Source organism: Berghia stephanieae, chromosome 8 (assembly GCF_034508935.2).
Source record: "Berghia stephanieae isolate SIO BIC M18660-M18661 chromosome 8, UCSD_Bste_1.3, whole genome shotgun sequence".
Lineage (NCBI taxonomy): Eukaryota > Metazoa > Mollusca > Gastropoda > Nudibranchia > Aeolidiidae > Berghia > Berghia stephanieae.
The window spans coordinates 31,753,409-31,774,804 of NC_088367.1; the positions used below are offsets into that span (position 1 = coordinate 31,753,409).

The window sequence follows — 21,396 nt, forward strand, 5'->3', positions numbered from 1 at the left end:
ATCGTTGTTATGGAGTGTATAGAGCTTGGATATTATCATTCATTATAGGTATACTTTATCAAAACGAGTGAGTATTGTTATGTCGTCGTTATTCATTCCCATTGTTCATCTGTTGTGAATTGATCCAGCTGATGTTTGATATTGGTATATTATTCTCAGCAACGAGAGATGGCGTGAGGATTTTCTGGAGATCGGATATCAGAATCTGACACACGGTCGTGTGTGTGTGTGTGTGTGTGTGTGTGTGTGTGTGTGTGGCGTTTGCGGTCTTGGGGTAATATAGTAAATGCTGCAGCTTGAAGCTCGAAGAAATACATAAATAATATAAAGTTGAATGAAAGTTTCAATTTGTTTTTAAAAAAATGTTTTTAAGGGCTATATGGCGTTTGCAACACATTAAGGCCATATCAGCGCCATAAAACTTCAATTTGATAAACGAAAAATGATAATGTGGACGTTTCGGGTTTCCCCTTTATCAACAAAGCACGAAGAATGTAAACAATACAGATACTACTAATGTAGTGTTTTCATTCATCTTGTCTTGTTGATAAAGGAAAAGGGGAAACCCATGAAATTTCCACATTATGTTTTCGTTTCTTAAATTGAAGCTTTCATTCAACTATATTATTTTGTTTTGGTCTTGTGATATGACGACACTAGCTACAGGTCCTTGGTTCGAATACCGCTGTGGGCGGCGCCAAGTTGATGTCATCGGGAGCTCCAAGACTCTTTACTCGCATTCTGTCACGTGACCTGACGGGTAGAAAACGAGTACCTGGTCATTAACAGTCCGGTCACTTCTCTGTCGAAAATTAAAAAAAAAAAAAGTTTAATATCACCTTTCACACGTCATGTCGCGCCCTACATGTGTTACGTGATTTTTGTTGGCTTGGGACCCCTTGTAAAACGCATTGGGCACGTTGCCCCCTATGATTTTTTAAAAATATAGGCAATGCAGTTGGACACCCCTTTGTGGGTTTAAAAAAAAAATCGGGAGGAGAGGAGAGGGGGAAGGTTGGGGGGCTGGGGCGTCATTTTTGGCTTTGAAGAAAGGATAGTGATTCTTTCATACCTGTCACTTGCATGGATATGGATTTCATATAAAAAGATTGGGGGGGGGGGGGGGGGGGGGGGGGGGAATAAGTGATCCTCCCCCTCCAGATTCAGCCTTCTTTAACCAGATTTTTTTTGTAAATAGAAAAAAAAAAAAGATATTTAATGGGTTTTTTTTTTTACCTCTGAATGTTTCTCCGCGGTTAATTAAATTAGTAGAGTACTTTGATGTAATATCTCTCTCTATCCAACTCACTCATTCTCTCTCTCTCTCTCTATCTCTCCTTCTCTCTCTCCTTCTCTTGCTGTTTACGTCACTCACTTTTCTTTCTTCCTTCAATTCTCTTCCCTAACCACCACCCCTTGTCCTTGATCCTTTCTTATCCCCCCCACCCCCCCACCCCCTCCTCTCCCCTCCCCATTTCTTCCTCCGATCCTCCCTCTACTTTTCTCTTTCAGTATTACTTTCTTTCGTTTTTACTTCTCTCTCTCTCTCTCTCTCTCTCTCTCTCTCTCTCTCTCTCTCTCTCTCTCTCTCTCTCTCTCTCTCTCTCTCTCTCTCTCTTCTCTTCTCTTATCTTTGTTGCTCCGGCGTTTAACCCAAATTCCATTCTCGACTGTAACCTTAATCTTTATCACATCTTTTTTTTCTCTTTCATCCATCAACTCTATTCTTAGCTGTCTGGAACCTCCCCCTCCCTCCCATCCCACTCTTCCTCTGCCTGTCGTTTTCTCTCCAGACGGGGATTAGGATAAGGACCAGGGGTCGTAGTAGTAATGGTCATCGCACCTGATCACAAACTAAAATCTAATGATGTCTGTGACCTGCATCCAGCAGTGTGGGTTCCTTGTTGATGCTATGCTTTTAGATAAAATGCTCACAGTTTATGCCAGTCGGATATAACATTCCAACACACAAAACTATATGCAACCTTAAACGTTTTTAGCCCAATTGATATAATTTATTGAGTAGTAGTAATCATTAAAATGGCTGTCTAAAAACAATAACAAATGACGTCTATTTCATTCCCTCTATATCAACGATTATCAGCCCGAGTTTTTCTTTTTTCTTTAATACTTTAATTTGTAACTGACTGTATCGAAGTGGTTTTAGATGCTAGAAATAAATCAACAGTAACAAATATAATAACACTTGCGTTAAGTATTTTTAAAATGTCTCAATACGGTTATTGAATGAGTAGTGTTTCTGAAAAAAAAAAATACAAAAAGTCTTTCTTTATTTCCTTTACACGACTCTCTCTTTCTCTCGCTCTCTCTCTCTCTCTCTCTCTCTCTCTCTCTCTCTCTCTCTCTCTCTCTCTCTCTCTCTCTCTCTCTCTCTCTCTCTCTCTCTCTCTCTCTCTCTCTCTCTCTCTCTCTTTCTTCTCTTCTCTTCTCTCTACAGCAATGTAGTCAGTTGGACATGTACATACATATTTACCATTTTAACATCCCTAATTCTTATTTTCTCATTAATGGAATGGGGGAAAAAATTCTTGTCTTTAACCAACGTAGCATACTCAATTCTCCATGACAGCGTTGTAACGAAGCTTCAGGGCGGGTTTGCGACGGCGCACGAATGCGGTAAAGACTTTGCTGATTGAGTCGATCGTCATATTATAGTAGTGAAGCTGTAGCCCTTGGCAGCAATGTTCAGGTCCTAAGACTCATAAACACGTTTAGATGATCAGACCTTCCAACCTACTCGACCAGTTTAAAGGTGTAATAACAACAACTCGTTCTTCCCATAGTGGGCAGGGAGGCGCTTTCTGTCTTTGTCTTGAAATGAGGTTGTTATTTGATTTTAGCCCTTGCCGGATACCCATAGCTGGGAGGGATACAGTCATATGCATAGTTTGTTTTGGGAGATGATATTTTTTTTCTTCTTGAAAATCATCTCTCTGATAGCATTATATAATGTTTTATTTACATATTATATATGATTTGTAAACATTTGAATGTGTTCCTCTCAGTGGGGACCTGTGCTCTTGGAATCTACATCTGTTTCCTATTTGAACCAATCCCCTTTTGTCTTACCCTTTCTTGGGTGCTCTTATTGTAATTCTATAACTTTCTACAATTTCAATTTCTTCCTTTTTACTAGCGCTGATATGACCTTAATGTGTTGCAAGCGCCGTAAAACCCTTAAAGTACAAAAAACAAAAGGAAAAATCGTTAAAGTGCACCTTTACATAGGTGTTTAAAAAGTTCGTTCACCTCCATTATTACATAATAGTCAACGACCAATGACGTCATACAAGGTGTAATAGGATTCAATATTCTGATGTCACGTCCGCCCAGCACCGAGCAGCTTGGTTCTAAACAAAGAAAATCGGTACTTTTTATTCGTCGTGCTGGCTAGAACTTTTTCACATGCCATGTGATCAGAATGTGTAAAAGTCAAAACATGATCACATTTATGTTTTTCTCCTCTGGATACACTTTTATGCTCGTCGGAGAAGTATTTCATACGGGCGTCCGCCATTGTTCCGATAGTTTAGAGTAGTGCCGCGCTGAGGACCGGACCGAGGACCGGTCCCACGGTCTTTTAGCTGTGAACCGTGGTCCAGTCCCAAAGAGGAGATCGGATATCAGAATCTGACACACGGTCGTGTGTGTGTGTGTGTGTGTGTGTGTGTGTGTGTGTGTGTGTGTGTGTGTGTCGAACCTAGCAAGTTGCAAGTCTGATTTTTTGTTTTCTTTTGTCCATCTCTTGTCGCCACTCCTTTCTATCGCATTGTTGTCATTTAAAATAATACAATAATATTAAAATTTCGTTTGGTGTTTTAACTAATCAAGTAATATGAGTTTCATTAGTTTCTTCCGTCCAAAAAAACCAGTTATAACGTCTGTATTTTTAAAAGGTCCAATAGAATATTTGGGGACCCCGATAGCTCAGTTGATAGAGCACTCTCTTTATACGCAAAGGGCCAGAGATCGATCCCGGGTGCAGTCGATTTTTTTCTGAATCCCTGTCTACTCAGCAATGAATGGGTAGCTGAGTTTGTTAGATCTGGCGAAAAGTCACCATCGACCCCTCTTATCACCTCATCCACTCCCTCTTATTATAACTTCACGTCTCTCTCTTACTCTTCAATGCTCGCTGCCCTCTAATGTGTGTGTGTGGGGGGGGGGGGGGGGGTAGGAGTTGCGTGTGTGTATCAACGCCACGAACAACTCGATCAACGCCTTGGGCGATGCCATTATCTCCGTTAATGGGGATAAATTTCAAATTTTATTAAATTATCGAAGTAACAATGAAGTACGGTGAGCAAATAAAGAAGGCATCACCCCTCTTCTCTAATTAGGTTACAATTTGAAATGAGTGTGACTACTCCGTGTGTTTTACTCCTGTAGGCCACGGTTTTCATCGTGTAGTTGTCTTTAACGGTTCAAGAATCAACGGACCGGTCTAGAGACCGGTCCTTGCGGTCTTCATTTCCCAAGGACCGTAGGACCGTGGTCCTTAAGCTTGCCAAGGACCGCCCCGCACTAGTTTAGAGCCAGTTACTAAGTTACAATGCGTCATTACGAGGGAAGTGACGTCACGACTGTTGAAGCCTATCAGCGTTACCTGTCACCTGCTGCAGTGTACGGTACGTTTCACTGAGTTTCAAGACCCTCTGTCTGTGTTCACGGAGGAGTCTGGCACACTCTTGACTAGACACATTTCTATTTATTTATTGATTGATTTATTTATTGATTGATTGATTTATTTATTTATTTATTTATTTATTTATTTATTTATTTATTTTTAATCAGAACACTTTGGAAATCTAAATTCTAAATTGAGCTTTTATAGAGCGCCATATCCACTAAACGTGCTCAACGCGCTTTGCAAGGGGTCCCTGATCAACAGCAACACTTAACACAAGTAGGACGAGACATTACGCCGGTTAGACGATATTACAAATTTTTTTTTTCGGATAGAGACATTGTGTGTAGTTGCCTAACAGGCAAGACGTGTTTTTGTTGTTGTGACATTTCTCTTCAATTTTTACCGATTTCAAGGATTTACACGTCTTATTTCAATTCAATTTTTATTCAAGGATTTTTGTACAACACGTAAGATACCATTGTGATATTGCTTTAATTATATTTTATACGGTTTTGACATCATTTTTATCGAAATTGTTTCGGACTATTTTACAATGTTTCACCAAGACCCCGCCATTTTTACTCGTTCTCACAATCAATTTTTACTGTCGGCTGTCGTTGGACTTTTATTCACCCTGCGCTTTTATTGTTTACAAATTGAAAACACACATTCCGACCTCAAACGTGAACACCATTACAATCAACAAAAGATTGTCTGTAAACGTGGTGGTCGACGTAAACAACATGTAATTGAAACAACAGTCCCGCGACGTCCAGTGAACTGTCATCGTTCAACTCGACCACCACAGACGTTAACAAAAATATTGACAAATGACACAAGACCAAGTCATGGAAATCATAACATTTGTATTGGCCATATTAACGCACAGTCATCGAGAAACAAGACATTCGATATAATCGATGTCATAGATCAACACGATATCGATATTCTATATATAACTGAATCATGGTTGCGTCAGTTCGGTGATGAACCTATAATGAAAGAAATGACACCTCCCGGCTACAAGATGGAATCGTTCCCAAGAAATGGACGATCAGGAGGGGGGATCGCCATCATATACAAACACGCTCTTTCGTCTAAAATACAAAACAGGCCAATTTCGTTCAAAAGTTTCGAGTGTGTCCAAACCACATTGACCTACCCTCAAATTTCATTTTTAATCACTTGTATCTACAGACCACCCCAAGCAAAAAGAACAAACTGAGACAGAATGATTTTGCTGACGAATTTTCAGATTTTGTATCAAAAGACACATCAAATAAGCGAAAAATTTATATCGGCGATTTTAATATTCAGTTTGATGTTGATCAGAATAGTCTCGTTAAAATTATAAAAAATATGCTGAATGAACATGGCCTCACTCAGTTAGTGACCTCTCCAACTCAAAGATTGGGGCACATCTTGGACTGGTTCATCATTGACACACCCTCGCTTGTTGAATCAATTAAAAATATCAAAAAAGAAATTTCAGACCACAATCTGATTCTGGCAACTCTCAAATGCATCAAAGAGAAAGCAAAGAAAGTCAAGATAGTGTCTAGGGATACCAAAAAAATAGACATTAGTTCCTTCAAAAACAATCTGTCAGAGGAACTAGGAAGAATGGATATACCATCAGCACAGAAAACAGACGAGGTACTGCGCAACGTCATCGACAGGCATGCGCCAAAGACAACTAGAATAATAAATTCCAGGAAACCGTCTCCGTGGTTTAACCAGAGTGAAAAAACTGCCAAAAGGGAAAAAAGGAATGCAGAGGCATCGTGGAGAAAATCGGGCCTTGAGATTGACCGGCTGATATATATAGCAAAAAAGCATAAGTATAAAACCACCTGCAAAAGAGCAAAAAGAAACTATTATAACACAAAACTGTCATCAGTGAGGGACACTAAGGAATTTTTCTCTGTTTCAAAGGAACTTTTAGGGGAAGAAAAGGGCATGTGTCTACCCACTAATATCCCGGTAGAAAAGCAGCCGGATGCATTTTCAGATTTCTTTTCGGGAAAAATATCGAAAATTCGGAACAATTTGGACCTCGTGCAAAATGAAGATATAAATTTCCACCCTTTTTCGGGTTCACAGGGATTCTCTTGTTTTAAAGAAACAACTGAAGAAGAAATTTCTAAAATAATTTTTTCATCTTCCTCGAAGTCATGTGATTTAGATCCTTTACCAACTAATATTTTGAAATTATGTCTTCCTGAATTGTTACCTTGCATAACTTATATTATAAATCAGTCACTTATCTCAGGACAAGTCCCAGATATCTATAAACATGCAATTGTAAAGCCTCTCATAAAAAAGCAAAATCTCAATGTAAATGACCTTAGTAACTACCGTCCCGTCTCAAATCTGCCATTTCTTTCTAAAATCCTTGAAAAAGTTGTACTCAGACGTCTTTCACAACATCTCCATGAAAACAATCTATGGGAAAAATTTCAGTCAGCTTATCGTTCTTACCACAGCACAGAAACTGCTCTGTGCTGTGTTGCGAGTGATTTGCTTGATGTTTTAGATAAAGGTTCTGTTTCTCTTCTGACATTGTTAGACCTTTCGGCGGCGTTTGATACTATTGATCACGGTATTCTCATTAAACGACTTAATATAACATTTGGCTTGTCTGGGACTGTCTTGCAGTGGTTTGAATCTTATTTAGATGGCAGAAAGCAACAGGTTATGATTTTAGATAAACTTTCTCGTCAACATACATTGTCTTTTGGTGTTCCTCAAGGCTCTGTTTTGGGTCCAATTCTTTTTGTTTTGTATACTTCTCCATTATCTAATGTCATCACTGGTCATGGGCTGCGCTATCATCTCTATGCAGATGATACGCAACTTTATGCTACTGATAAAACTAAAAATCTCGAAAATATTGTGAAACGTGTGGAAGAATGTGTGACGGATGTGAAAGAGTGGATGGATGCAAACAAGTTGAAAATGAATGAGTCAAAAACAGAAGTGATGATTGTGGGAAATAGAGGGCTGTTGAAGGTGAATGAGGGTCTTGAGGTGTTGATTGGGGGTGAAAAGATCAAAGTTTCAAAGACTGTGAAAATATTGGGTGTCTATTTTGATTCAGAAATGAAAATGTCAGCTCACATTTCTGCTCTCTGTAAATCTTTATACTTTCAATTGAAGAAAATCAGTTCGATCCGTCAGTATATTGCAATTGGAACATGTAAAACATTGGTTGTTTCCCTCATTTTTTCGAAACTAGACTATTGTAACTCGCTGCTTGTCAACTTGCCTCAGGCTTCTATTAAACAATTGCAACTACTGCAAAACAGTGCTGCAAGATTAGTTTTTGGCAAAAAAAAATTTGATCATGCAACCCCTTTGTTGGCCTCTCTCCACTGGTTGCCCATTGAAAAGCGCACATATTACAAAGCAGCGTGTCTTGTTTATAAGTGTTTGGCTGGTATAGCACCGGCATATCTCACAGATCACGTGGTCACGTGTAAATTTGAAAACTACACTTTAAGATCATGTAATGACCAAACGAAAATTTCGGAAAAAAGATCAAGAACAAAATTTGGTGATAGATCGTTTGCTTGTTTCGGCCCCAAGATTTGGAATGAACTACCACGTGGTCTGAGGGAGTGCAAGTCTTTACCTACTTTTAAAAAGAATCTCAAGACACATTTTTACTGTATTTGTTTTTCTTGACTCTATATGAATCCTTGATTTGGCTATGAATTGTTATTGTTGTTATTATTTTTTTTTTTTTTTTTTTTTTTTTTTTTTTTTTTTTTTTTTTTTTTTTCACTTAAAATTGATATTTATATTGTAAAGTGCCCAGAGCTTGTGTTTTACACGAGAATGAGCGCTATATAAATGTGTATTATTATTATTATTATTATTATTAGAGACAACGCTGTTAAAGGCCAGGTACTCATTTTACACATATTATATGAGTAAGGCGAGATAATGTGAATAAAGAGCCTTTTCCAAGGACTCAACTATGCGTCGAGCGAGGCTCGAACCCAGGACCTTCCCCGATCCGAAAGCGAGTGTCATACCACAAGACCACATAGCCGCACGTTGAATCGATGAATTAAGATGGCCCCAGACTTGTTTCGTGGTCTTAAACCCGAGACTTCTTTTAAGTTTTATGGTATTAATCTTTTGTTCTGCGGCCTATTGATCCGCTCTGAGTGGCGCATAGTTGTTTGTTTTTGTTTTTTAAAGTGTTTACAGCGCTTGTAACACATTTCGGTCATATCAGTGCCAGTAAAAAGAAAGAAAATAGGGTAGGTCTAGTCAAATCCTAGAATTACAATGTAAAATTAGATGTAGATTCCAAGAACACCCAATCAATGTACTAAGTTTGAGCGCATAGTTAGTTATAGGAAAATGCTCTTTTCTTCACATTCTCTCATCGCACTCAGGTGGAAATTGAGTACCTGACTGTTAACAGCGTTGTGTCTCTGTCGCGGGAAGAAAAAAGAAAGAAACAATTGTCATATCGCCTAACAGTTATCATGTCTCGTTTTACATGTTAAGTTTTGCTATTGGTTATTGCTTATTGGGTGTTTGTTTTTTTAAATTTTGTTGTTGTTATTGTTGTTCTTGTTCTTGTGTTTGTGTGTGTGTGTGTGTGTGTGTGTGTGTGTGTGTGTGTGTGTGTGTGTGTGGATTGATACACGTGTCATGTCCCTTCGTTGTGTTCAGCACAGCGAACACCATAATCCGGATAATTGGATAGTTCGAATAAAAATACAACACATTTCTAACGGCTGGATGGTTTCTACCTAACGAATTGAAAACAAAGCTGGTATTATGATTATGGCACAGCTGCTGTTAGAGAACAATACGCCTCAATACTGAGATACTTGTCCCGTATCTATAGCAGGAACGAAATTGACCTCACTTCGCTCTTTGTTATTGTTTTTTTTTTTCCTTTTTCCTTTTTATGAGTAGACGCCTAGTTCTAAGTTAGTTCTCTCAATCAGAATTTAAACGTTCAAGGTTACACAGAGTTTTGTGTGTCGGTACGTTATATGCGGATGACAGATATTTTGAGTATTTTGACTAAACGCACAGCATCAATAAGTACTAAGTATAGCTATCACTCAAGTCACCGATCAAGGACCATGAATCATGTATCAATATAGATAGTTCGAAGATGACGTCACTCAGGTCTTTATTATTATTTTTTGCCATCCGCGTTCATGAGTAATTCTCACTAAACTGTATTCACCAGACTATAAACGTTCATGGTTACACACAGTTTTGTGTGTTGGTCCGTTATACTTCCGGATGGCAATTTTATGAGCTTCTTAGCCAAGCGCATTCTATCTATAAGATTCTTACACTCTTGCTTTTTGGAATTCCGGACGTGTTCCCAACCGCTGCATGAGCTTGCGAGTGCCCATTGGGCACATAGTTCGGATTCCAAAAGGCACGAGTGTAAGAAATCATTTATTTACCCCTCAATCGATTCCTATTTCGTCATCTTTGAATAAAAGGCATCTTCCCAAAAAAAATTTTAATGATACTTTTTTTTTTATTTTAAAGAATCTGATTTTTAGTGAAATTAAACAATTTATAATCTGACGCCACAAAGTATTATTGTAAACGTGCTATCATTGCGCGTTACTATTTAGGGAGAGGGGTGGAATAAGATGCGTTGTGTGGCGAAAAGTCAGATTAAAAAAAAAAAAAGTGCTTTCCCATTGCGCGTCAACAGGAAACGATTTAATGGTAATGCTTGAATAATGATGAGATTAATGACACTTATAAATTATCAATAAGCAATAAAAAGGTAGATATATGTTTATAAAGACATAAACAATTCCACGGCTTGTGCTTACTTTGTAGATATATTTATTATTGTTATTATTATTATTATTATTATTATTATTATTATTATTATTATTATTATTATTATTATTATTATTATTATTATTATTATTATTATTATTATTATTACTATTATTATTATTATTATTATTATTATTATTATTATTATTATTATTATTATTATTATTATTATTATTATTATTATTATTATTATTATTATGATCATTCTTCTTCTTCTTCTTCTTCTTCTTCTTCTTCTTCTTCTTCTTCTTCTTCTTCTTCTCTTCTTCTTCTTCTTCTTCTTCTTCTTCTTCTTCTTATTATTATTATTATTATTATTATCATTATTATTATTACTGTTATTATTGTTTTTGTCGTTGTTGTTATCGTGTTTATTATAACAGCTATTTTCCGGAAAGATAATGAATGTGAACAAAATTTTTATTACGAACCACAAACTTCGAACCTGGGACTTCCGTAAGTCCGAGGTTTAAGTTTATTAGTTTTTAAAAAGATAAGGGTCATTTTAATGGATTGATATTTGGAGGGCCATTTTTTATTCCATAATTCTGAAAACGTATGTTTTATAGTATGGCAAGAAAGTAGTACAAAATTTCGCTTTTGAAAGTTTTCATCTTTTTTTCTCGTTTTCACTTGCAGCATTTTTTTAAAAAAAAATGATTCTCTTCAGCAATTTTGTTTTTGAGTGAAAAAACATCATTATTTTTTTGTAAAGCGCCGACGGACCCCCCCCCCCCCCCCCCCCCCCACCCACCGAGGCTAAAAAACCAGTTTTCATTTATTGTCATCGGATTAGCAGTCACCTGGGTAATGATGTGTATGTTTTCACTTTTAAACTTAAAGTCTAGGCGCTATATTTTGTTGGGTTTTCTTTTTCTTCACTTCTATTTTTTTTTGTTAATTTATTTTTCTTTCTATCTTCTGTTTGTTTTTTTTTTTGTTTTTTTTTTTAACCTATCTTTTGTTTGTTTGTCCTATTTATTTTTGTTTGTTTGTTTGTTTTTGTTGTTGTTTTTTGTTTGTTTGTTTGTTTGTTTGTTTTTTGTTTTTTGTTTTTTGTTTGTTTTTGTTTTGTTTTTTGTTTTGCCTACCTAACCAAACTTTTTACAACCTAGATCGTAGATTAACGAGGAGACCTTGCCTGTCTGAAACCCGAGACGACCAATCCAGCTACTTACTGACTACCTAACAATTAGTTAACTAAACTGAAACAGAATAGGACTTGTGCCATGGGGAGAATTCACCCCAAGCCCAACCCCAACCCCAACCCGGGGGTCCCGATAGCTCGGTTGGTAGAGCACTCGCTTCACACTCAAAGGGACCGAGATCGATCTTTCTGACTCCCCACCCCCGGTCCACCTTCAGTGAATGGGTAGCTGATTCTGTTAGATTTGACGGAAATTACTTACGATAGACTAGCGTCCTATCCAAAGGATAGCAAGCAGTTGATATTGTGCGTTTGAAACCAAACACGGAACGTCTCGGGCTCAATACCCTTCTTCAACCAACCCTTGTTGTTATTTGTGTATTTGTAGTGGTAGTCGTATTATTATTATTATTATTATTATTATTATTATTATTATTATTATTATTATTATTATTATTATTATTATTATTATTATTATTGTTATTGTTATTATTATTATTATTATTATTATTATTATTATTATTATTATTATTATTATTATTATTATTATTATTATTATTATTATTATTATTATTATTATTATTGTTCATCGATGCGTTTAATCGATACATTCTGAAAGTAATGAATGGATTGAAAAGCAAACTGCATACCTTAGTTATATAACACTAAGTATAGCTATCTATACTTTAAGTCGATTGAAATCATCGGATCGTAACAGAAAATGCAAAATTGGTTGAAAGGGTGGCCTTGTGAATAAGTGACGTGGGTTGTTGGGTGTGATAGTGATTGAGATTGAATTGAGTGAATGGTTTGGTTTACTGCGAGGATGGATGGCAGTAGGGAGTGGGAGTGAGAATTAGTGGCTACGACAGTGTGGTGGTGGTGGTGGGAGTACGTGGTAACTTAAAGCGTGCTATTGAATTATTTATTGCGGGGGATTGATAGAATGGAGTGATAGTGAGAGAGAGAGAGAGAGAGAGAGAGAGAGAGAGAGAGAGAGAGATGTAGAGATATAGAGAGCGAGAGTGAGAGCAAGGAATGGAGAGAGAGAGAGAAAGAGTATTGGGAGAGCGAGAAAAAGGTAGAGAGAGAGAGAGAGAGAGAGATGGAGAGAGAGACAGAGAAAGAAAGAAAGAAAGGGAGAGAGATGGAGGGAGAGACAGAGAAAGAGAGAGGGAGAGAGAGGGAGAGAGGGAGAGAGAGAGAGAGAGAGAGAGAGTCATATATTATCGATTGGTGTACGAATTTCTATAAATTGCGTCGACAACCTTGAACACCCAGATCCCGTTTTTCTTCTTTTCTTTGTTTTTCTCTCCAAAACTTTTATTCTCGACTCTGTGTTGGCGTAGTAATCAGAGTGCTATTTTTAGACTCATTCTCAATTTACGTGCTCATATTTGCAGGTCTGATAACCGAACGCAGTTATCGGCTTGATTTGGCATTGTTGTAATGGGCAATATTATTCGTTAGTTTTGATAGTATATTTCCGTTACAATAATTTGGTAGTCCTTCAGAGTCATTAAGCCCATGGAGCCGGAATAAATCTCGGTTTCTATAGCTGGAAACGGGCAACAACAATTGCTTGCTACCATTTGGATAAGACGTAGTATATCGCAAAGAACTTTCCGCCAGATCTAACAGACCCGACTATTCAATAACTGCTGGGTGGACAAAGAGGAGGTGCCGGGTGGTTTGGGGGGGGGGGGGGTGGTTAAAGAATACCAAATCTCAACTTCACCCAGGATCGATCTCAGTCCCTTTGCGTGTGAAGTGAGTGCTCTACCCACTGAGCCATCGGGGGACCCCCCCCCCCACTTCCCCCCAAGTGCAATGCACGCATCTTAAATTTTAATATTGAAATGAGCCTGGACAAGAATACGTGACGTCACGCCCCATTTCTTCAAAGCTTGATCAAGCTGGTCGAGACGCAAAATTCGATAAGATTGCGAAGACGAAGACTTAAGTTTGTGTAACGTGTGATTTCGGTGGTCAGACCACCAGCTAGCGGGGCCAGACTGGCTGTGTCTGGTGGTGGGGTCAGTCGTTGTTGGCCGTCTGTGGGGGGAAATGAGAATGGACATGACATTTTTCAGGAAGCCAGGCCTTGTTCTCAATTCTCCCCGGAGTGTCCAGAAAATCGATGTCCCAAAAATAACGTTGGCAGAACTGGTGGTTAATTTTTTTTGGTTTTGTTTTGAAAAAAAACCCAAAAAAACTCTTCTCCTTGTTATTATTATTATTTATTTTTCTAGCTTTGAATTATCTATTATTATGGAACGTTTTTGGTGGGTTTCTGTATGTAGGCGTAGACATAATGTCTCGGTGCGGCTATGTGGTTTTGTGGTATGACACTCGCTTTCGGATCAGAAGGTCCTGGGTTTGAACCTCGCTCGGCGCATAGTTCAGTCCTGGGAAAAGGCTCTTTACTCACATTCTCTCATCATACTCCGGTGTAAAATGAGTACCTGGCCGTTAACAGCGTTGTCTCTGTCCGAAAAAAATTGCCTCACAGGCCTGAATGTCCTAAATGTTAAATGTTGCTGTTGGACCCTTTGTTTAGTGGATATAGAGTTATATAAAAAGTTCAATTTAGGCGTGGGAACCAGACTATAAAAGTTCATGGTTACACATAGTTTTGTGTGTTGGCCCGTTATACCCCCGGATGAGAATGTTGTGAGGTTCTTAGCCAAGCGCATACTATCTATAGATAGAACAAAGTTGACGTCACTCAGGTCTTTGTTATTGTTTGTTGACAGCCGCGTTTATGAGTAATTCTCACTAAACTGTATTAACTAGACTATAAACGTTTAAGGTTACACAGTTTTGTGTGTTGGTCCGTTATATTCTCGGATGACAATGTTGTGAACTCCTTGGCCAAGCGCACAATATCTATATTAAAATCTTTTGGTGTGATCATGTTACGTGTTGCTGTTGGTCAGGGACCCTTTGTAAATCTCTTTGAGCACGATTCATGGATATTGCGCTATATAAAAGTTAACGTTTTTGTTATTTTGCTTTTGATTTTTGTTGTTTCTAAATTTGATTATATAATGGAAAGTGTTTGGAGGGTATCTGTATGTTGGCGCGTGTTCGTGGACTTGTGTCGGTGGAAATGTGTTGTGGGTACGTGTGCATTGGTTGGGGGGTGTCACTCGATCCGTCTGGTCGCCATGTACTGATAAAACTGATAAAAACTTTTGAGATTTTGTATAGTGCAATATCTACTAAACGTGCTCAAAGTGATTTACAGGATGGGGCCCTAAGCCAACAGCAACACTTAAACAAGTAGGACGAGAGATGTCACTTGTTCGGCGGTAGTACAATTATATTTGCCGACAGAGACAACGCTGTTAAACTGCTGGGTACTCATTTTACACTGAGCACGATGAGAGAATGAGAATGTGAATAAAGATGTTTGCCAAGGCCTCAAAGATACCCCGCTCAGAGCGGTACTCGAACTTCGGACCTTTTCAATTCTTCAAGCGAGTGTCATACCGCTAGATCACACAACCCATCGGTTAAATTTCATTCCATTTTCCCCCTCATGAACAAATGAATTTCCATGCATATTTCACAATGGCGAGCTGTCCTTTGGAGCGCAATGGGCATGATCTATATTAACTTTTCATGCTCGAGATCATTACATTGCAAAATGTGCTCAACGTGACCCACATAGTGAAAAGTGTTCACAGATTTTGAACTATCTAACATTACGATTGGTCATTGTGTTCAGCTTGACACATGGGTATGTTTGCAACTTTCATAAACAAAGCAGCGTGTTTACATATGTTCCGAAATGTCCAATCGTTGGATAGAAACAAATCACGTGATTGATGTCTGGGTTGGACGAAAACATGAATATAGATCTCTCCCATTATCTCTTATCTATTTTCTGTTTTTAAAAAAGACAAATCCCCTGAGGGCGAGGCTGTTTTTATTCTTGTCTTTCATGTCTCCAATTCAAATCACGATTTTCATGACGGAAACACGAGTCTCTCTTATAATTTGAGATTATTCTGATTTACACGTGCTAGGTTACCTCACTCAACCCTAACCCCGACTATATCCGTAGTTTACCCGGGTTACTTTTACCCCATGCCTATTTATTATATTTTTCTGAGACAAATTATAGGCCTAACATAAAAGCTAATGTTTTTAGTTTTTACATGTTAATAGTTGTTGAATATACATACATATATATATATATATATATATATATATATATATTATATATATATATATAATATATATATATATATATATATATATATATATATGCATGCACATGCTCATTTTAAATACATTATTTTCAGGTTTTGAAAAATAGCAAAAATCTCTAGGATTGAGTGAGTTAATAATAATATTGTCGATGGTATGGTACGTTATATCCGGCTGGCGATTGTTATGCTTATTTTACCTAAACGTTTAGCATCAATTAACCTGAAAAAATATTCAATCGAATATAATAAATATTAATTTTACTCGGAACTTGTAGATCACGTTGAAATGCCTGTCGGATGTGGCAACAGAGAGGATTAATTTTGGTATAAACCGTAGCCATATTAAGACACTTGCCTGTCCCCCATAGCAGGAGAGACGTGTATAGAAGGCATTGGTGTCGCCCCTCTTCATCTATTAGAGAGATGTTGATGATGTCACCCCAAGCAATCAGCTTCGCAGATCCCGAGTGTCCACGGGGGATTGGAGAAAAAAAAAATGTCTGGCGTTGTCAGGTGACGAGATACAAGTCCCTCTTCATGTCAAATTATTGTCATGAGTATTCACTAACTGTCGAGCTGATTGCTTCGGGTGACAGGCACGTTCGATTTTAAGGTGCCAATAGATAGTTCGAAGTTGACGTCATTCAGGTCTTTGTTATTGTTTGTTTGCCATCCGCGTTTATGAGTAATTCTCACTAAACTGTATTAACCAGACTATAAAAGATCATGGTTACACACAGTTTTGTGTGTTGGTCCGTTGTGCTTCCGGATGACAATACTGTGAATTATTAGCCAAGCGCACAGCATCTATAGATAGTAGAAGCTCACAACATTGCCATCCGAGAATATAACGGATCAACACACAAAACTACGTTTAACCTTGAACGTTTATAGTCTGGTTAATACAGTTTAGTGAGAATTATTACTCATAAACATGGATGGCAAAAAAAAATTAAAAAAAAAATAAAAAAAAAATAACAAAGACATGAGTGACAACAACTTCGCTCTCTCTATAATTATAGTGTAAACGAAACAAACCCATCAGCACTTGGTTGGAATAACCCTTCTAGAATTTAGCTGTACGATATTTATTTGACCGACATCGGAGATGAAAGATTATATATTTTGAGAGAGAGCGAAGCACATTCATTATGGGCGTTTTTATTGATCCCAGAAACAGCGAAGCACGAGTCATCTTGGGGGCTTCCAGGATGTCAATAAGTTCCCGATGTCGGTCAGAAATCATTTTACAACAAACACCAATAGTCTCCTGTGTGTATGACGTCATGAATTATTCATCTGTGATTGCGACGTATTATTATTACATCAACAGGCGGTCAGATATTTTTTTTAAAAACAAAAGAAAAAGCTAGAGCATTCGTGTCGAGCAATATCCACTAAACGAGAGAGAAAAAAAAGAGTAGAGGTCAGATATTTGTCGATTTTTCATAAATGGTAGTATTTAACCGAACATGGCCACATGTAACAGGAGCGTACTGCCAGATATAGATAGTATGCAGATGACGTCACTCAGGCCTTTGTTATTGTTTTTGCCATTCGCGTTTGTGAGTTGTTCTTACTAAACTGTATTAACCAGACTATAAAAGTTCATAGTTACACAGAGTTTGTGTGTTGGTCCGTTATACTTCCGGATGGCAATGTTGTGAACTCCTTGGCCAAGCGCATACTATCTATACGATGCCTTAATGGTATGTGAAGGAATCGTATTTCTGGCAATATGTTTCAGGTGACTTTTACTGTTCAAATAAATGGAAAGCAGTAAGTCGTATAGATAGTATGCGCTTGGCTAAGAAGCTCATAACATTGCTATCCGGAAGTATAGCGGACCAACACACAAAACTGTGTGTATCCATGAACGTTTATAGTCTGGTTAATACAGTTCAGTGAGAATAACTCACAAACGCGGATGGCAAAATATAACAACAAAGGCTTGAGTGACGTCATCTTCGAACTATCTATAAGATGTAGGAAATTACGTTGTATGAATTTGTGAAATGTATTTTCGTATTTTAGTTATTTATTTGTTTATTTTTATATTTTATTTTTTTTCATTTTTTGTTTATTATTTATTTATTTATTTATTTATTTATTTATTTATTTATTTATTTATTTATTTATTTATTTATTTATTTATTTATTTATTTATTTATTCATACTCTCTCAGAAAGTCCTTATTAAGATAAAACGAGATTAAAAGAAAGAATCTGCTGATGGACCATAATCATAGCCCTACTATAATACTCTTTTAGTACGCCATGACCATAATACAATTAATTCCTTTTTTGATTAATATTCTCCCCGAACACGACGTAAAGGAATAACTTATCCCTATAAGTGCATCCCGCCCGCCCTCCACCTTTTGAAATGACCAGGCGTTGCAGACATTGTGACAACGTATATCTCTTCTCACAGCCCTTGTAACCTGCTGACAGCTCGCTCGCACTTTGATAATGAGGTCATAATTAATATTGTCAACTGTTTTCCTCCTTTTGACATTATTAATTATTGGTCATATTCGGGGGTCAACTGTATAGAAGGAACGAAATTGACGTCACTCAGTTCTTTATTATTGTTTTTAACCAGCCATTTTTATAAGTAGTTCTCACTAAATTCAATCCCTCATACTATACTATAAACATATACGTTCAAGGTTAGCCAGATAGTTTTGTGTGTTGGTACGTTTTATCCCGCTGGCGGATGTTGTGAGCATTTTGGATAAACGCATAGCGTTGATTACTGATTCTTTACATTTGAATAAATTACAACATCTGCCCGTCAGATAAAACGTATCAACTTACGAATTGAATATTTGAGGCCTTGCCATCGAGACAGAACTTATTAAAGTTACACCAGTTCAAAAAGTGGTGCGTTATTTATTTTGCTAAGCATGTATCAAATTCTTAGCGTCTAAAAATTAACCCGATCTTATACCGTCTCTCTCTCTCTCTCTCTCTCTCTCTCTCTCTCTCTCTCTCTCTCTCTCTCTCTCTCTCTCTCTCTCTCCTTACCTATCTATCTATCCATCCATATATCTTCTCTCCCCCCCCTCTCTCTCCCTTTCCCTCTCCCTCCCTCCCTCCCTCCCCTGTCTCTCTCTCTCTCTCTCCCCTCTCTTTCCTCTCTCTCCCCTCTCTCCGTATCTATCTATCTATCTATCTATCTATCCATCCATATATCTTCTCTCTCTCTCTCTCTCTCTCTCTCTCTCTCTCTCTCTCTCCAGGTCACAAATGACCCCTCCCCTCCACCCACCCTCCTTTTTTCCTAGTTCTAGATCAAGGCATCTCTCCAAAAGCATGAAGGCCCCTGCTGGCCTGACTATATTACGAGTAATAATATTACCCGGCCGGAAACAACTGAATATGTGTCTTAATGTCGAAACGAAATTAGGTAGAATGGCTTCTCTACTCCGGTGGGTGGAGGAACCCTCAGGGCAGGGGAACGTCTTCCATCAATGTTGGGAGATCGGTCTTCTGCTGACCCCAATCTCTCTCTCTCTCTCTCTCTCTCTCTCTCTCTCTCTCTCTCTCTCTCTCTCTCTCTCTCTCTCTCTCTCTCTCTCTCTCTCTCTCTCTCTCTCTCTCTCTCTCTCTCTCTCTCTCTCTCTCTCTCTCTCTCTCCATCGCTGACAAAATCGTCTTGAATTTATCGGTAGTAACAAGAAATGTTGTACCAGTTCACCATTTTAAAGTTCTATACAGTAGGAAAGGTTGACAGGCTCCTTCTTCATTCGTGCACACTTCTACTCCGAATCGCCAACTACAACGAGTCGTTCAGATCCGAGCAAATAGGGCTATGTGGAGCCGGAATGTAGCGGAGGCGGACCTGGTGGCAGGGGGGTGGGGGGGGGGGGGGCGTGAGTTGTCAAGGAATTGGACTACTGCGACCCAGAATGTTCCTGGGTTGGAGCTCCGCTTTTGGCACTTTATTTTGTTTTATTTTTAGACTTTTTAAAATTCCTCTAGCAAAATTTTATTGACCCCAAATTTGCTCACTTTTGACATGGGTTATCCTTCCTGTTGACATCAGACGTTTGTTTGAGGGGGTAACCATGCGACAGCATCAAACGGTACTGTGTCAAAGGGCGTATTAAAATTGAGCTTTTATATAGCGCAATATCCACTAAACGTACTCAAAGCGCTTTACAGGGGGTCCCTGGCCAACAGCAACACGTAACATGTAGAATGAGACACGTCTGTTAGGCGATATTAAAATTTTTCAGACAGAGACAACGCTGTTAACGGCCAGGTACCAGTTATTATTATTATTATTATTATTATTATTATTATTATTATTATTATTATTATTATTATTATTATTATTATTATTATTATTATTATTATTATTAATCAATTGGTTATTTAATTAATCAATTTCTTTAAAATATTTTTCTCTTCAGATGCCAGATTGGTGTGTCCACACAACTCACATAAACATTCTAACAAATTGCAAGCTATTGTAATGGTAAACAGTCAGTCAGTTGGACTACAGGTCATTAACTCAGCCTTAATATGAGAAGTTACCGTCGTTGTTCTCTCTCTCTCTCTCTCTCTCTCTCTCTCTCTCTCTCTCTCTCTCTCTCTCTCTCTCTCTCTCTCTCTGTCTCTCTATCTCTTCCTCTCTCTCTCTCCCCCTCTCTCTCTCTCTCTGTCTCTCTCTCTCTCTTCCTCTCTCTCTCCCTCCTTACTCTCTCTCTCTCTCCCTCCCTCCCTCCCTCCCTCTCTCTCTCTCTCTCTCTCTCTCTCTCTCTCTCTCTCTCTCTCTCTCTCTCTCATTCTGCCCCTCTGTCACAATGTAGGTACAGGCAAAGGTACTGACCTACGTGACGATCCCAAAGCCAGAGTACGGTGGCTATTTACCCCAGGTTTGAGACATTAAGGGTGGTTCCACACGACACATAAAACTAAATGCACATCGCAAGACAATTGAATTATAATTTTATAACTGTTTATTACAAATCTAAAGAAAAATAAAAGGGAAGAAAGAATAATATTCAAATTACAAGTGTGACAACATATATCAAATATCAAAATATCAAAAATGATGGTGATGCATGATGGTGATGATGCAAATAATAATCTACAGGTTGGGGCCCCTTACCTTACTTAATACGCAGACATGCAATGAATGGTGAATGATGATGAAGGTGAAGATGATATTCTTGACCACATTATCGATGTCTTTCGGTATTATTATATCTATAGGAGTCCAAACATGTTCACAGTTCACTTTTCTGTCACAAGTTCTTTCAATTGTTAATTTCACTTTATTTTAAGTCCAGGTTGGAAATGTTTTTTTATTAAATTGTTTTCCCGATAAATAGGGAACCAAAATGTTTTTCAAGATAATAAACAAATGTTACTGGTATCACGTCTGGTTTATAGCCGGGGCTAACCGACTCTATTCTGTATAGAAAGAGATACATGATTAATACAATAATCCTATATTCACACTTAATCATGTGCCATACTTATTCATAAGTGAGACTTATCTTAGCACATCATTTCAATCTA

General features: G+C 37.9%; 1 protein-coding gene across 5 annotated transcripts in view; it reads left to right on the forward strand.

The window, feature by feature from the left end:
* The window catches only part of LOC144978514 (putative molluscan insulin-related peptide(s) receptor), a 164,750-nt gene that overhangs the window by 23,169 nt on the left and 120,185 nt on the right, over positions 1 to 21,396 (forward strand). For 2 of the 5 annotated variants that reach the window (XR_013646522.1, XM_078924689.1), the window contains exons 1-2: positions 1 to 67; positions 20,283 to 20,374. The exon at positions 1 to 67 is cut by the window's left edge and continues 219 nt beyond it. The gene's annotated coding sequence lies outside the window, so the exon portion shown is untranslated. The remainder of the gene's footprint in view (positions 68 to 20,282; positions 20,375 to 21,396) is intronic. The other 3 variants (XR_013646521.1, XM_078924688.1, XR_013646523.1) reach the window with 2 other exon arrangements.